Genomic DNA, 12,327 nt, shown 5'->3' on the forward strand with positions numbered 1-12,327 from the left:
AAAAAAATAGGGGTGGGTCACTTTTCCGTAAGGGGGGGGTGGGGGTAGAATTCTATAATAGAAAACTGACCCCTGTCACTTTTCCATGGGGGTCACTTTTGTATATGACACCGGTTCACTTCTGGTGGTAATATAACCAGCCTGGAGCCGAAACAAACCAAGGTACCATATGCCTTTGTGTGCTTGATGAGCCACCGTAGCCAGGGGGCATTGTGGGTAATCAGCAAAACTGGAAGTAGCCGAGCCACACAGGTAGTCGGAGCTAATAGCAGCAGTCATGAGCCATGGACAGACATGGAGCAATTAGGAGATTGAATGTCTCATTGACATTTGTTCAGTGGTCACGTAGGACTTCCATGTTTGTTTTCATCAACACCCGCCGTCTCTGATTCACCCCACCACTGACTTTTCTGTCCAATGCCAGCACAGTTCATCACATCGTGCTTCTGTTTACAAATTTTGGTCCACTAGCAAAAAGTGCAATGAGAATGTGGTCCAACCTAAACAAAAAAAAATAAAGTCTGCATTTGCTCCGAACCACATAAGTGGACCAAAGGACTTTCCAGGTGTGAATACACCTATAGGGGATCAGTTCCCAATAACTCTGACCCCATATAACCATTAATGTTAGAGTGTGATGCTCAGGCTTTTTGCTACTGCAAGGCCCACATATGACCAGCAAAACCCCTCTAGACCCTGTCCTTCTCACTTACTGAGCCAGTCTTCTGGTAACCAAGGACTTACTTTAACCCATAAAGACCCAAACATCCACCATCGACCAAAAGCATCTACTGAAATGTTTAACACCTGTTGATCCACTAATCCTATTAATACATGTAAGTAATTGGTGTAAAATACAGTTTGTCACCTTTTCATGGTCATCAGATGTGACCCATTTGGATGTTCATAGGCTACGTAGTTACCGTGGAAACACCATCATCTTCTACAACATTGATTCACCAGTAAAACCCATAGAGTTTGACAAATGGCAGTGGATGGAGACACTGGGTTAACATTCAATTAATGACATATTTTGACTGAAAAGGTCATTTTTTTCTTCAGTTTGGCCTATTTCTGTCATAATAACACTTGACTTTAATCTGAGCTTTTATGAACATCGACATGATCAGTAAATTAAATATACTAAAATACCTGATTTTTCACTGAAAAATGCAAAATACAGAGAATGGTATTGTAATGAATGGTGATAAATTAGTTAAGGAAGGTTAAATAGAGAGATAAATTCATTTGGGAACTGCCCCACAAGTAGCTCTGGGTCTTTATGGGGTTAACAAGATCTTCGGTCTTAAAGTGTACTGTTTTTATCCCACAGCCCAAATGACCATCTGCAGATGAGACATGATTTATCATCCTCTTTCCTGTGTCCGTGCTGTGTCTTGTACTGTTTGTAATCGGGGCCATGGGTTTGTGTTGCCTCTCTCCTCCCTCCTGCAGTTTCCATCTGTAGTTCAAACTTACCTGGGCCCTGAGACCATTCTGCAGTTTGTTTCTTTTCTCTCCTGTTGCTGTTTTTTTGGTGTCAATAGTACGTGAGCTTGAAACTCCCTGCGGTCTTTAGCAACATATTTGTTAGGTGGTGTTAAAGGCACCTGGAGTTTGTTTTTATCAGCCAAAAAAAGTGAAGAGCATGAGGCTAATGAAAGAATGGCTCTCACCGGGGATCTTCCTCTTACCGACACTGTCTCCAGCAAACATTTTTAGTACAGTGTGTTTGCCCACAGATTTTTTAGTCACTGTAATGATAACCCAAGGTTGGAAGGTAATTAAGTCCATCCATCAATCTTCTAAGGTTCGTTAATTAGCTCTTGCATAGGAGCAGGTTTTCTCACTACATTCAATACATTAATATTCACATATATTAAAAAACACAATTTACACCACACTTGTGCAGAAAAGATGACGTGATCACACATGAATATCACCATTTAACACAGAATGTTCATAAAATCATCCACAAAATAATACTATTCTGTTTTGAATTTTCGGTAACACTTTACTTGAAGGTCTAGTTTATAATGCATTAAGCGCACATTCATAAGACATTATAATGCATTTATGATGCATTATAAAAGTCATTACAACAGTTTATGATCATGTACAACAACTTATACCAAGGCTAATATAGTATTATAAGTGTAGGCATAATGTATTATAAATTCAGCTTTCATAATGTTTTATACATCCATACCAAAGTGACAACAGTGTTTGTAGGAAGAACCTCAAGTCCTCAGTTACAGAACACATTATCAGTTGTATGATATAACACAAGTATGATGACGTATGAGCAGTATCTGCTGGCTCTAAGTAAAGTGTAAGTCAAAAATTATACATCCAAGTGTTCTTAATAACTCTTTATTTTGCAAAAACAAAACATTAAAAGAACAGAGACAATAAATAGAAGTGTCACATGTTGCTTTGTACATAAATAAAAAATAATGTGGCAGCTGTAAATCTTTGTTAATTCAAACACATAATTTTTTTTAATAAATATGAAATCCCTAAAATAGATGGGTATAGGGACCAGTGAAAAAACTTAACAAAAGTTCTCCACCTAAAAAAATAAATTCCTTCCCACTGCTTTGGTATGGATGTATAAAACATTATGAAAGCTGAATTTATAATACATTATGCCTACAAGTACAATACTTTATTAACCTTGGTATAACTTGTTGTACATGATCATAAACTGTTGTAATGACTTTTATAATGCATTATAAATGCATTATAATGTCTTATGAATGTGCGCTTACTGCATTATAAACTAGACCTTCAAGTAAAGTGTTACCGAATTTTCTTCTTAAAGCGTAAAAAAATTCATTATTTTGTTGTATAATATAGTGTAACTCTGAATTGCATTCCTCTGCATTACATTTTTACATTAAGAATGAAAAACTCTTCATGAAAACAACAACAGTTTTAGCCTGTGGTATTGTTATGTATAAAAAACTCTAATATCTAAGTCATGACAGTGTATTAGGGAGTCCTTAGGTCAAAAAAATAGAGTAGGGTAGTGCTTGAAGATTTCAAGAAGAAGCATTTGTGAGTATGGAGCCTACAGTGTTAGTTAATTCCCTTGTTTTGATTGTAGCAATAGTAAGCCAAATTATTTTAAGAATATAGCGTTGATCAATGGATCAATTCAATTACAGATTTATAGTTGAAGATGCCTGCATCTGACTATTAAACCTTAAACTTAAATTAACCCAAACAATAATTTGGAAACTTTGCAGAGGTGGTGGAACTTTGTGACGGGACAGTGAACCCATGTGTGAATAATAGTACACAAAGCACAACTGAGGCAATGGATTTATATACATATAAATACTTTATTAACTAAACTAAGACACACAAATAACATAAAGACAAGAGACAAATACAACGAAAGGAGCAGGAGATTATGGACAGGAGAATATGTAAATTAAATTGGCAGATAGCTATATTCAAGAGATTATAATGTTAGTGAGGTTACGTTGAGGTAAACCTACTTAACTTGGAATAACACCAACTCAGATAAATCAGGAGCAAGTTTTCTTACAAGTTGTTGCGGTGCGGATGCAGCAACTGGCACGGCCTTGACGGCAGATGGATGAAGTCTTCTGACGTAGTTCGAAGCAGGAACAGGCTGTGAAGCGACGTGCTTGCGCTGGAGGCCTGAAGGTCTGAAGCTCTGAAGTTCTGAAGTTCTGAAGTTCTGCTGGCTGGAGGAGGTTCACAGCTGGCTCTGGCGGCTGGTTCTGGAAAGCTCGCCAGGAGAAGGTGGAACAGCTCTGAGAGCCAAGGAGATGGTCAAGACTCCTTGGAGAAAGCTCTTTGCTCTTAGGTGAGAGCTCAGAAGAGGTGGAGAAAGCTCTTTGCGTAGGTGAGAGCAGCCAGGGTGGAAAAAGCTCTTTGGAGAGCTTAGAGGATAGAACAGCTCTTCTCTGTGAGAGCCTGGGAGAGGTGGAAAAGACTCCCGAGATGGAAAAGACTTCCCGGAGAAGTTGGTTTCATTCATTTTTATAGTTCTGTCCAAAAACCAGCTTGCCACGCCTTCCTCGTGCATATAGATGAGTTATCGATGCCTTGGGGCGTTGCCTTCTTTGTCTGTTTTCGGCGGGAAAACGCCTCCTCGTGAATATTCAAAAATATCACGTTTCTCTTCCCTCTTGGGAAGACAGAGGGGGAGAGGACTGTGGCTTAGCCTTGTAAGAAAACTTTGCATCCTCAAATAAGATCCTCTTAAACTTTATACATCACCTGTAACCTCACTTAAGCATCAGTAAAATAATAGCATGATTATTCAGACATGCTATAAGCGGTGATACTCTTACTTTCACATAATTCACCGTGAACATGATCAGGATACACATATGTGAAACCACAGGTCAGGCAAATGGCTTAAGTATTACATGCATACAAGAGTTAACGTGCTGAGTTAATTAACATTAACACATAATGTAATACATTATTAACATGGCACATATAGGGATTTTATCATTCAGTCCTTTGTTCGTTTCTGGGTTCATCTTCACCTCTGGATAAGCAAGAATAATGGGACACAGATGTTGAGAGGCAAAAGGTCAGCTTAGTGTCAAAACCGAGTCCATTAGGCTCATTCTTTAAGATCATCTGTCTGCGTAAATGTCATTTGCAAAGGATGTCCCAGTACTGACCTGGTGACGGACCAATCAGCATGGTTGTTCAGGAATTTGGTTTGACACGGAGAGGAAGATAATATAATTTATACTTCTGTTTTTGAGTCTTGTTCACTCACTCCACCGTCATCCGGCTACAGATAAATTGATTAGCAAATTGCAGCTTCATCCATTTTCTATTCAATACCAGTTTTGATTCCTTCTTATTGTGTTATAAATCTTAAATAATATTAGCCCATAAAGACCCAAACCTCCACCAGTGACTAAAACCATCTACTGATCTAAACAGTGTAATACCTGTTGATCCACCAATCCTATCCATCCATGCAAATAATTCGTGTAAAATACAGATTGTCGTCTTTTCATGGTCATCAGATATGACCCATTTGGACATTCATAGACTCCATACATCCTACAACATTGATTCACCAGTAAAACCCATGGAGTTGGATCAATGACAGTGGATGGACACTTGTTTTTACGTTCAGTTATTGATATTTTACTGAAAAAGTTTCTTTTTCTTCAGTTTTCTCTGTTTTAATATAATAACATTTCTAACTCATTCACCTCATGCACATTTTAGATCAGTACAGGGTGTCCCATAAGTCTCCATACATAGGAGACATAATACATATGGTTCTAACATGTATTTCTTTATATTTCTTCTTTATAGTTCTTCAGCAGTGGAGGACACACATTGAAATGTGTTCCCGACAAAATGGCAGTCATATAGAGCATATTATATAAATAAAAATGGTTTATGTCAAGAAATGTTTATTTTTCCTATGTATGGAGACTTATGGGACACCCTGTAGATGCTTTTGGTCAGTGGTGGGTGTTTGCATCTTTAGGGGTTAAAGACTACTTTAAAACCACAAGTTTTGTTTCTCCCAGTTGTCATGCAGGACCAAAACTCATACATCTTAAAAGAAATATGAATATGACATTTAGAGTGACAATGATCGATATCAACTGATACGGATATTTTTATAAGCTCATGGTGATACGCTACAGTGACATTATTTATCTGCTGAAATCATGTGCAGCGACAGTATCAGCGCTCATATATTTTCCGACATAACTTGATCTGTCAACACCGTTTCTCACCTTAATTGAAATGCTCCTCCGTTATTATTGTCGGAGTACGGCAGTTCAGATCATGTTTTGCTTATCGCACATTGTCACATCAAAATGAAACGTCCCTATCCACTCCGCTTGGCTTTTTATCTCTGCAGGTGGTCTCTGCATCTGCGTCTGTCAGTGTGTGTTACTTCGTGCTGAACTACACACTGAGCGTATTGAAAAGCTGCATGTTTTCCAGGATTTAACCAGCATATCCGATGATGAATAGTGAAGACTGCATGTAGTAAATATTCTTCCTTTTTTTTTTTTTTTTTTTTTATAAATGTGTTTATTGGGTTTTTTTCTTTTTTAAACACACACACATAAAACAAAATAATAAAACAAAGCACAGGCTGGGAGTGGTCAGAAAATATAGGCTAAAATTTACTTAGGGGGTCAAATGAGTGGCCATTTTTGTCAAAAAAAAAACTTGTAAGAAATGCATAGAACTGTGTTGAAATAATGCTAATACATTTGTGCACAGACTACTGATATTATTTGACAGTGGAAGCTCTATTTTCAGAAATATTGGATTTTGAATCGCACGTGTATGTGAAAACTTTTGCTGGTGGACGGACGTGACATTACCCATGATGACCTGGTCAGTACCAGTACTTTATTAGGAATAAACTCATAGACTTACTATTGCTAATTCTCCTCTTATTCATAAATGTTAGTATTGTGGATCTAAAACAATAACAGCTGACACAAAAACACAAAATGTGGCAGTGGACGGATGTGACATGGTTGTTACGGATCCCATCATACTGATGCTCGGCAGCCATGTCACCGTTTCCACAAATGATCCCTGTGCAAAAACTACAGGGTGTCCCATAAGTCTCCATACATAGGAGACATAATACATATGGTTCTAACATGTATTTCTTTATATTTCTTCTTTATAGTTCTTCAGCAGTGGAGGACACGCATTGAAATGTGTTCCCGACAAAATGGCAGTCATATAGAGCATATTATATAAATAAAAATGGTTTATGTCAAGAAACGTTTATTTTTCCTATGTATGGAGACTTATGGGACACCTTGTAGTATCATAATTATTTATTGTATAGTTTTTCATCATACTAAAGAGTAAATAACAATATAGAATTGTTATTTCTTTATAAAAATGCTTATTATTAGAAAACTGTTGATTTAAAAAGTGTGACATTCTTCATGTTTGGTTTCATTGGTGTAACATAAGCAGGATGGATCAGCGCCATACTCCATATTGCAACCTGTAAAAATAAAACGTGATATGTAGTATATAATCTTGTAAGAAAAACTGGGGAATCTAAAAGAATAGAATATTGGTTTTTCAGGTAAATTCAGTTAAAATATAACTTGGCCATTTGTGACATGAAAATATAGCATTAATTGTGATGAAATTGGACATTTTTGACCTGAAAACATAGTTCATATGACCATCAACATGTTGAACAGAACTGAAATCCTGTAAATTTGCAGAACTTGCATTTACCAACACAAAGTTCCTTTGGGGATTCACTTATATTGATTTCTTATGCACAAAGACAGAAATAAGACCTCTAAGCAAATTTTAGCCGATATGCATATACACATACCTTCTAGGCTATACATATGAAAGGTACAGTACAGTATATAATACAATGGAAGCTGGGTACAAAGAAAGAAAATCATTTTTATACAAATGCTCAGACTTATTCACATTAATATAGTCAAGGAATGATTTCCATATTCTTTGAAAGGCATCGGTCTTAAATATTCTTCCTTTTTAATGGCTAAGATTTAAAGTACACCTAAAATGAAATGTGTACCTGCATGCTGTGTGCTTTTAGGACACATTTCTGCATCAGTGTACAAGTGTTTGGACATTTTCCTATGTGTGAGTGCCGTCATGTGTTTATGTGTGGGAGGGCAGTTTTCTGGTAGTGTAACGAGATTATCCTGTTATATAATTATTCTTTATTTATGGTGTGTGTGTGTGTTGTTATTAGATAATATCACAAATGTGTGTCTGTGTGATCAGTGGAGCAAACCGTATGAGTCACTTCAAGGGCAAAGGTAGCGCTCCTAGAAAATCTGTAAACCTGCTTACTACTTTTGTCTCTAACTCTACCATAGTAAAAAGTGGCCCGATTGATAATTTTCTTAATTACTTTATGTGGTCTGTTTTCGGTGATTAAAAAGATGGCTCATTAACCTCTTTCTCGCTCATCAATCATGTAGCGTTACTAGTGCACTACTGCTGTCAGAACCAATTGTGAGTGAAAAAAAACGGTGGCCTCTGGTGCTGCCTTCTCACTGCTGTCCGCTCATCTGTGGCTCAATGCCTGGGGCACAACAGGATCAGGGCTTTGGAACTGGTGGAGTGTGGCCGACCCCATGAAAATGTGACGCTTCACTGGGTCAAGCCTAAACAGAATGCAGTGCAGCAGCTTTTATTACAAACTCCAAACCAAAAAAAACAAGAGTCTGCTGTCTGATTAAATTTGCACTTAAATGTTCTTATTCCGAGTTGCTAATGTGACTTATCTCTTTTCTAGCTCAGCTTTTTTTTGGTCTGTCTCCAGGAATAGCTGCATAATCATTATTATAATTGTCTTTTAGCCCAGTCAGTTCTAGTTCTCACTCTCACAACCCAGAGAACTGCTGTAAAGCTCTTTCAGACTAGATTGCAGTCAAAGTAATTTTTTTTTGTACTTTTCTTTTTTAAATTCATCTTTTTTTGAGCAATGTAACAGTACATACGAAGAAGTGACCATGATTAGGAGATATTATCACATTTATTAATTGTATTTGCAGTAAATATTTGACGTGCATATAAACAGGGTGCGATTTGTTGTATATGTTGTTGATGATGTTGTTGTACATCCCTACTTCTACTCAATCAATTTCATCCTCAGGGGGGACAACCAATCAATTGAAATAACCGCAGGTTGTGACAGTTTTCTTACACCTATGTCCTACTTTACTGGACTTACTTGACCTGAATCGAACTGTCGGCAGTCTCAGAATTCGCAAACATCCCCATGCACTGGGGTGCTGTAAAGGGGGGCCAGGGTAAATGTGATAAATTCATGGGCTCAGCATTTGTGTGTCCAGTGGATACAGCTTAGAAGTTATGAAAATTTCATGTAAGATCCACAGTATGATAGAGGAATAGAACCCGGGAATTGGAAGTTGAAAGTATGTGAAGTTTCACCTTTGTTATATGCCAGCATTACTTTCGTTAGTTATGGACCGCACCCACTCCAACAAAAACAAAAAGCATCCCCCCCTCTGTTTTTTTGACAAATCACACCCTGGTTATAAATCCGCACAAAAGTAATAATCATTATGTTTGTGGGAAATGAGTTTGTGGTAGGCGACTGTTATTACATTTGTGGGAAAGTTTTTACATTTGTGGGATTAATACGTTTTTATTACGATTATTATGTTTCACCACACCCTCACATATATTACTGCCACCACCACCCCACCCCGTCTGCCAAAAAAAAACCAAAAAAAAATCCCCACCTCTGGTTTTTTGACAAATCACACCCTGCATATAGATATTAAAAATGGTTGATTATGCAAATCTGATTGTGTGAGGTGACTTAAAAAAGTGTATGTGAATGGTTTGTATGGATGCTTTGTGTTATTGTCAAAATATATAGGAAAAAAAAGTGTGTTAACAAAGCAAAGGAAGCAGAATTGATTTAATTATTAGTTTGTAAAAAGAGGGTGGGAGTTTATAAGTTATACTTCTTCCCACTCCTTTTTGAGTGCAGAAAAAATTCGTTTGACCATGTTGTATGGTTTTTTGTTATCTGATGATTCTATGTGCTCGAAATAAAACTAAACTAACTAAGTGGTATTACAGTGCATGCATTATACATTGCCTTTTATACCATTTTCCCCCCTTGCTCCAACTAACTCCAAGGCCCTCTGAGAGGGGGCAACAGCAAGAAAAAGAACATTATAACAAAGTCTCTGTGCAGTAGAAAATCAATGCAGTACAAACAGTAACAAATCTGTGATATACAAGAATAATAACTGAGCCAACGGAAAATAGAAAAGAGAGAATAAAAAATAATTAAATAAATAAATAAAAAATAAATAAATAACAAAAAAAAAGTAGACATAGCTTGTAGATACATGTGCCTACTTTAAAATATTAGGCATTACATAGATGTATCAAACGTGAAAGTGATTGGTAGACAGAATGAATTAAGACAAAAACAATGTTGTACTTTAAAATTATTACTTAATAATTAAATCTGTGAGATTTGTGCCTGTGTAGTTACAAGAAATCTGTGCTGGAATCTGTGTTGTACTGGTAGTGTTGTTTGTTGACGTTAACTAACATATTTTTAAATTAATATTAGCTAATGTACATCGTCCTCTCTGTATGAGACCAGGACAAAGGCACTGAATAAGGAATAAGGAAATACAGTGGTACCTTATGAGTTTAATTTGTTCTGTGACCACACTCATAACTCAATTTGCTTGTATATCAAATTAATTTTCCCCATTGAAATGAATTGAAATGCCATTAATTCTTTCCCCTTAAGTTGAATTACATCGAGCGTATCCAAAACTTATTTCTAACCTAAGTAACGTCCTTTGAACTGATGTGTAACTTATCTCCAAAAAATATTTGACGTATGTAGGCGTATTTGACGTGTTCTGGACGACCTCTTTTCGCCTCTTCCAGACACACGGCAAAGTGTTTCAGCACCTCCCCTCTGGACAGCGACAGCAGGAGATAATACCTGTAATACTTACTGTCATCATAATCTTCAAAATTAGAATTTCATTTAAAAAACTAACGAATTGAAATAAAATACGTTCAAATTAAATACTCATTAATTTTCCAAAGCCACAGAGACCTGCTGCAGGGGGATAAAAGAGCCACATGCAGCTCTGGAGCCATCGGTACGATATAGAAACATAACGTGCCCGCACTTGAAAACCCTCGGCCTTCAGTCCACGCCAAAGTTTTTGCACATACAGGCGGACGGATGGACGGACGATGAACTGACAATACCCTGCCTGCAGCTAGGGCTGTGGGTAAAAATGGGGTTGACAGGAGGAACCGGTCAGTACTTCTCAAGATGCCATGGTGAGCAGAGACATGGAGAATACCTACTAGCTGTTCTCCAACATTGGGTACGGTTACATGATGTTTTTTAAATCCGATTTATTTTTCCAGAAGAAATTAATCTGGAACTAAAGTACTTTCTCTTCTGTTTACATGGAAATGTTAAACCCGAATAAAGGTTTACATGAGAAATGTTTATTTGGTTCTCGCAGCCCTTCTGTTAGCTTAGCTTAGCATAGTCACTGCATTTCCATGGTCACACGTAGCCAGTTTTTTAAAGGTGATTTGTTGTCTTTTGTAAGCGATTTTCTTTAGATCTCTCATACAATCTTGGGACTTTAGTGTTGACGAAAGTTGGACAGTCTTTTTGTTAGAAGGGATGCATGCACTAAATTAGCTTTGCTTTACCGTTTCAGCTTTGCATTAGTTTTTATTTCCCAAGATTTTATTACTGCAGTAAGTCACATGACCATGATTTGAGCCTCAATTTGTGATCATATTGACCCCACCGGACTAAAGTAATGATTAGGGAGAATTGAATTTCACTAAATCACTCATAAAATACTACAAATCACCTATAAAAGCCTGGCTACGTCTGACCATAGGAATGAAGCGATTATGCTAAACTAGGCTAAGCTAAGCTAACGGAAGGGCTGCGAGAACAAGGCAATCGGTGCACTGCAGTGCAAACTGATTGGCCCACTTATCAAACTCATTAGTGCATGACAAATGAATTAATAAAAACAAGTGGTGAACTATTGCTTCAGGGTTTTAGAGGCTGGTAGATCCCATCAGAATAGCCCACTGAGATGGTTTGGGTTGACTAGACTGCATTGCATATTCTTCCGCCAACGCAGAATGTGTGCGTCATCGCGACAGGACAAGACAGCGAGCATGCACAGAATGGCAGGAATAAAGTCCAAATGGAATAAAGGGTTTACATGTCCGAGGAATAATTTAGACCGGATTCAAAAGTGGATTAAACCGGTGACTTTAATCGGGTATAAATTTAATCCGAACTTTTCTTTTTCAACTGGAATAAGATGTTTACATGGGCATCTGAAATAGGATCTAACCTTTAATCAGTTTAAACCAGGAATAAAAGCTGTCATGTAAATGCACGGATTGTTCTTTTTATTGGCTTCAACAACTAGGGGTATCATACCTGAAGCTCGCTCATAACTCAGATTTTGACTCGCAACTCAAAGCAAAAAATCGGCCAAGCGATGACTCATAACTCTGAAAACTTGTAAGTTGGTGCACTTGTAAGTCAAGGTACCTCTGTAGTTATACACAGGAAACACATGTATAATGGATCAAGGCAACTGAAACTGTCACTAACTTGGGAATACTATCAACAAATGACCAGCTCAAAGCACTAAAAGGCTCCAACATAAACTTCACGTAGCCCACAAGCATATGTAAATCTTACGTCAGTCAACATTTAAGTCATGGTTAAAATGTAAAAAATGCCGAAACTCTTGCTGC

At 37.3% G+C, this 12,327-nt stretch overlaps 1 protein-coding gene across 1 annotated transcript in view; it reads left to right on the forward strand.

The window, feature by feature from the left end:
- slc2a9l2 (solute carrier family 2 member 9, like 2) overlaps positions 1-12,327 on the forward strand; it is a 357,677-nt gene that overhangs the window by 271,345 nt on the left and 74,005 nt on the right. The gene's annotated exons all lie outside the window — the stretch shown is intronic.

This window comes from Sphaeramia orbicularis, chromosome 5, assembly GCF_902148855.1.
Source record: "Sphaeramia orbicularis chromosome 5, fSphaOr1.1, whole genome shotgun sequence".
Taxonomy (NCBI): Eukaryota; Metazoa; Chordata; class Actinopteri; order Kurtiformes; family Apogonidae; genus Sphaeramia; species Sphaeramia orbicularis.